Source organism: Marmota flaviventris, chromosome 18 (assembly GCF_047511675.1).
Source record: "Marmota flaviventris isolate mMarFla1 chromosome 18, mMarFla1.hap1, whole genome shotgun sequence".
Classification (NCBI taxonomy): Eukaryota; Metazoa; Chordata; class Mammalia; order Rodentia; family Sciuridae; genus Marmota; species Marmota flaviventris.
In genome coordinates this window covers 28,818,780-28,824,779 of record NC_092515.1, presented here as the reverse complement: position 1 = coordinate 28,824,779, position 6,000 = coordinate 28,818,780, and the positions used below count along the sequence as shown (strand labels likewise).

At 43.5% G+C, this 6,000-nt stretch overlaps 1 pseudogene; it reads right to left on the bottom strand.

The window, feature by feature from the left end:
* Positions 1–2,724: 2,724 nt before the first annotated feature.
* On the bottom strand, positions 2,725–5,591 carry LOC114095678 (mRNA decay activator protein ZFP36-like; annotated as a pseudogene).
* Between the last annotated feature and the right edge of the window lie 409 nt (positions 5,592–6,000).

Sequence of the window (6,000 nt, the reverse complement as noted above, 5' to 3'; positions counted from 1 at the left end):
CCTCCAGCTAATGGTTGAAGAATGGATTGGAAGAAGGCAAGGGTGATGACAGGAGCCCATCACAGAAGCCCAGGTAGGAAATAGTAGTGGCAGAAATCAGGGTGGTAGAGTGGAAATGAGACCAGGCAGTTGATTCAAGATGTTTTAGGGGGCTGGGGTTATAGCTCAGTGGTAGAGCACTTGCCTCGCACATGTGAGGCATTGGGTTCTATCCTCAGCACAACATTAAAATAAATAAATAAAATAAAATAAAGATAAGCTATATATGTGTGTGTGTGTATCTATATCTATATCTATATCTATATCTTTTTATCCTCAGTACCACATAAAAAATAAATAAAATAAATATTATATATATATATATATATATATATATATATATATATATATATATATATATATATCTTTATATATATAAAAAGATGTGTTAGGGACAGAATCAAAAGACCTGTGGTAGTGATAACCCCCAAATTCAATGCCTCCTCAGCTCGATATGTGAGTGATGGGATGACAACTGAAATAAAAGCAGAATTTTTAGAATTAGGAAAGAGATTATCATGAGCTCAATTTTGGACATATTGACAATGAAGTGCTATTGAACGAGCTGTCAAATAGGTAGCTGAATCTGAGTCTGATGTCGGCGGCAAGATCTGGGCTGAAGAGATAAATGTAGGAATCAATGTCATATAATAGGCAATTGGCTACTGATGTCGTGAGAGAAGGTGAGAACACCCAGCAGGATTCTGCAGAGCAGAGAAGGGGCCTTGGGCCAAGCCAAGGAGAAATCCAACTTTATGATTGTAACATCAACTGGTAAAAGAAGCTGAGGAGGACCTGCCAGAGAGGAAGAGAGAAACCAGGAAAATACGGTGACCTGGAAGCCAAGGTAAGATGGTGTTTTAAGGAGAGAGAGGCTATTTGTTTAAAAACTGCTGAGAAATGAGGCCTAAAAGAATGTCCTTTGCACTTGGTGACATGAAAACCATTAATGACCTTAGGAAGAGTTGTTTCAGTGAGAGAGCAGGTGGTGAAAAAAAATAACAGAACATGTGCAGCCAGTCTTGTGAGAAATTTGGCAGGAAGTGGCAGGAGGAAAATGATGTGGATGAAGGGCCATGTGAGGTGAAGGAAGAAGGCTTATTTTAAGATAGAAGAGGAATATGCAAATTTTAATGCTGGTAGGAAGGAGCTAGTGAAGAGTAGAGAAGAGGAGATGATGGATGGACAAGGTGCCTGAGAAACTGGTGAGATGGCAGCCCAGCTGCAGGGGTGGCCTTGGTTGGAAGGTAAATCTGCTTCCACCTTGTGGAGACCGAGGCAGTCTTTGGAGTCAGCTATTGCCAGGGATGAACCCGTGCGACACTGGAAGCAGGGGACATCCTCAAAAAGCCTCACTGAGCATGGTTGCTTTTTCTAACACCGCTAGGGGTGGGTAGGAGGTTTTCTCTTTGTTCCCAACAAACACAGCTGCCTCTCTGTTTCTGTCTCTTATTAAACACATGTTTAGCCAACAGGAAATGAGAGGCATCCAGGAACCTCCAAAAGGGAGAATGTACTTGTACTTCCTGCTTAAGTAGTTTCCTTGCACATCTGACACCTCACTTTATACTTCACACATCAGAATACCCTTTCTTCATACCCCCTGATCCTCTGAGTTCAGATTTTCTGTCTTTCACTGTCTCAGGATGGTAATAAATAGCCAGGACCCATGGCCACGTCTCAGGCCAATTGAGTAACAATAAACAGCAAAATGCAGGTCAGAAGGATCATATCCTTTTGGAGAGGTGGTGCTTGGGTTGCTCCAAGACATCATTTTCCCAAAGGCAACAAGATAGCCTCTAAAATGAACAGTGGTAACAGAGGGCGCAGCTGCTGCCTGGCTCCCTGCCCCTTCTGTTCTGTAGAACTCAACAAGACTCAAGCCTGAAATGCAAGGGAGGCAGCTGCCCATCCCTCCTATCCCTACCCACCACTGGGCCCACTTTGTCCAGCACTAGCCACAGTTCAAGTGAAATGGCTGTTAGTGCAGCTCCAGGGTGGTCAGGCAGGGTAAGGGTCGAGCTGGCATTGTGTTGTGACTCTAGGTCTTAGAACTTAGGTTCCAGAGCAGAAACTCAGGGTTGTAAGGATCAAAGGGGATAATGCCTCTGAATGGTCATTTAGCAGGTCACTAACATTATGGTGATTTATTAATGTTGGAGGGATTTGGCCAAGATTCATATGGACCTCCTTTTTTTCTTCACACAGTTTTTAATATTTAAATTATTTTAAACCCCACAAAATAGACTATAAGTGTGTGTGTGTGTGTATGTGTGTGTGTGTGTGTGTGTATATATATATATATATATATATTATAAATACATATTTATATATATTTATATTTCCACTTAAATAAATATAAAGAAATGACAAATATTTGAAGAGATAGGTATATTTAACCTGATGTAAATATACATATATATGTGTGTGTGTGTGTGTGTGTGTATATATATATATATATATATATATATATATATATATATATATATATATTCCCCTACCACCATGAACACTGGGCTTGTGCACTGGGGAACCTGCCCCAGTGTGGCATCAGGGGAGTAGGTTAATACACTGGAATTCGTGGAATGTGGGAGGAGGGTCACCTGATTAAATTAGGAGTCCCCCAGGTCCTCATAGTACAAGTGTCTTCCCTTGAGATCCTGATATGTACTAGGCAGACACTTGTCACTCAGAAGCAGAGATGCTATTGAAGATAGGAAGTTGTCATGGGCCTGGGATGGCCCCAAAACCCAGCCTCAAAGATCAATGAGTCAGGTCCCCCAGGCTGCTGAGGCTGCTGACGTATCCATCAGGGTCAGATCCCAGGAAGTGTGCAGAAGGGCTCTGAGCCAGGTCACCCTAGGGCCCCCCAGTTGCTGCCAGGAGTTGCCTTTGGTAAGAGGGCCACAGGCTGGGGTGGGGTCCTTTCAAGCCTCACAGGCTCCAGAGGCAGCAATGAAGGCTGAAGGGGAAAGTGCAAGGTCCCAGGTGGTGGTGGGGAGCTGGAAGGCCAGAAGGAACATGAGGAAAGGGAAGGGCCTGCCAGGCCTGGGGGTGGAGGGAGGTTTGGTGGCCTGAGGGCAAGCCAGAGAAGCTGATACTCTGGTGCAGTATGTGGGGGTGGCAGTAGGATGTGAATGATGTGGCTTTGTACACTTTATGCCAGCAGCCCTGGAGGTAGAACTTGTAGCTGAGTTCCATCTTGTACTTGGGGTGGCAGTTGGACTGGCATCGGTTACCCAGGCCATGGGCAAACTGGCATCTAGCCCCATAGTGGCAGTGTCCACTCTCTGAGAAGGTCTCAGCTCCGTCTCGTTGGGCAAGGGTGACTGCTCAGAGCCCATGTGGGGAGCCAGGGGTGCAAAGCCAGGGGTGAAGGCACTCAGTAACAGCTACAGCTCTCCACCAAGCCAGTGGAGTGGCCAGGTGGGCAGGAGGTGACCCCAGACAGGGTGGAGTCAAATAAGTTCAAGCTCCAGAGTCAGTTCTTCTGTGGTCAAGTGACAGTCAAGGGCTCAGCATAAACAAACAAATGAATGAATAAATAAATAAATAAGCAAGCAAGCAGTGAGATCCTTAGGAGCACAGGTGGCCATAAAGGTGGACCAAAAGTCAGAGCACTCAAGTCAGGCTTTCATGTGGACTTCTGATGGGTGTAATGAGGTGGGCCAAAAGCTTGTACGGTCACTCTTCTTAATAGCATCATGGACATATTAAAGTCAGGCTCCCATATGTACAACAATACCATGCCTGTGTGTGGTTAAAACTTCACTTTATGCATGTGTAATGGGACAACTTCTATGCAGATCTGTCCTCTTATGCCAAGAAAACTTCAATAATTACATACCATATATTAAAGTGGTATTATAATTTTCAGTGCTCTCTCATTTATTACCCCATTTTTCTTCACAATGGCCCTCTGAGGTGTGCTGGGGTAGCTACTGGTTTTTCCTCATACGTCTGATGATGAAGAGGAGCTAAGAGAGACCCAGGAAGGAGCATCGATTTCCTCCAGCTCATGATAAAGCAAGGTGAATGAAGGCTGAATTTTGTTGCAACTAATACTGCACACTGCTGCCCTGGGTTTCTTCTTAAAGAATCTAAGACACATTTCACTGATGTGATGTATTTTAACCAAACAGCTGCCAACTGAACTCCTATCAGGGATATGGGGCGCTGGGCCAAAAGAAGAAGGGATTCTGTTGGTATCATCCTCCTCCTCCACAACAGAGAAAATTAATGACACCATCCTTGATGCATTTGAGAGAACCACTTAACTAACTGCTGACTCTGCTAGTTCTAGTTATTTACTTCCCTGTTCAATAGAAGTTGAAAAATCACCTGTATTATTAATTTGCGTAAAATCTTCCAGCTTCAGAATGTGACTCCAAAGCTATTTTTACAAAGTTGAAATTCTCAGCTTTTGCTTTCAAATGACTAAAGTCATTCATCAGCTGTTCTCATAAACGTCAAGTTTACAATTTTTTTCCCTTCCATTTTCTAGATGAGATAAACTTGTACAGGTTTACTGAATTTCTCCAACTGCACAGTCATATGTAAAACTATCCAAACAGCCCTCAGTCCCTTTCCTATTTTTAGATATAATTTTCAATTATATCTTCCCTTGAGCAAATCCCCATTTATATTATTTATTGTTCACTCCCCTAGCCTTTTTAAAAATCAATCAGCAAGCATTTATTTCGCTTCTGCTTACATGTTCATTTGTAGTGGGTACTGGATGGAGACACCCAATTTACTGAGCCTTTATTGAGTCCCGGGACTCAGAAGTCTTATGAAGTCATCTAAAGAAAAATTTGACCTTATGAAATAATGAAAGCACTAGTAGGTCACCGGAAGTCTATGATTGCATAGGATAATCATGGCATTCTTGGGCATATCAAGATAGAGATTGGGAGAACTTCAAGAGTCCTGGATGATTAGAGGACACAGGATGGAGAGACTGAGTAAGAGACAAGGACAGAAAGTACACTTCAGAGACCACATCTGTGTCTTTGTTTTGAGGATTATGAATAGCCTGGGCTGAATCACAGAGGCAGACAACAGGGAGCTATTGAAGGTTCATTTACAAAATGAACAGTGTTTGCAGAAGTTCAGTTCTGTTGTGGTGAACATAAGGGGCACAGATAGCAAGTCCTGAAAATGGATGGGCAAAGGGTATAGAATCTAGCAATGGGATGTATCTGTTAGCAACGGAAAGCGAGCTTCTCATGTTTTGCCAGTGGAGAAGCCCAGGAAAAACAAAGAAACCCCAAAGGCTACTTAGGGTATGAGAGAGAATGGGGAGAAGCATATTAATTCGCAGCGATCTCAGTATGGAAGCTGTTCTGCAGTTCAATTATGATTTCCTTTAAGTATTCTAGATTCACCAGGATGGCATCATTTCTCTCCTAAGGCAAAGAAAATATCTTTACAAACCAGTCTAGATCACTTTTCTTTTTGATGGGATCTGGGGAGAGGAGGGACAGAGAGGTGGTGCAGTATATCTTGGACTCTAATGTGAAAAAGGTGCCCTCTCCATGGAAGATGTGCATTTGGGTACTTGACCTCCAGGTTCAAAAGAACCATTTTGAATGCATACAACCCCCTGTCCTTCCAGGGCCTGGCTGTAGTCCCTGCTACCTCCCTCCCTTGACTCTCAGGGGTTTCAGCTCCCTGTAGCTCCTCTCTGGGATCCAAGATGAGGTCCTGATTATGGCGTAAAAAACTGCATGGTCCAAACCAATCCAGGGTTGGTTTTGAAACGATGGCTTTTTCAGGGTAGGAAGAGATATTTACAAGCCTTATTGTCCCTGTCAATCAAATGTTCCATGTTCACGGGAATCATGGCCCTGGGAAGAACTTACCCAAGAGACAACACCCCAAGAGAAAACCAAACCTCCTGGGTTTTAGGGAGAGATATCCTTAATTGAGCTGGCAGAACTCTGTTAAGAGGGAGGGAGA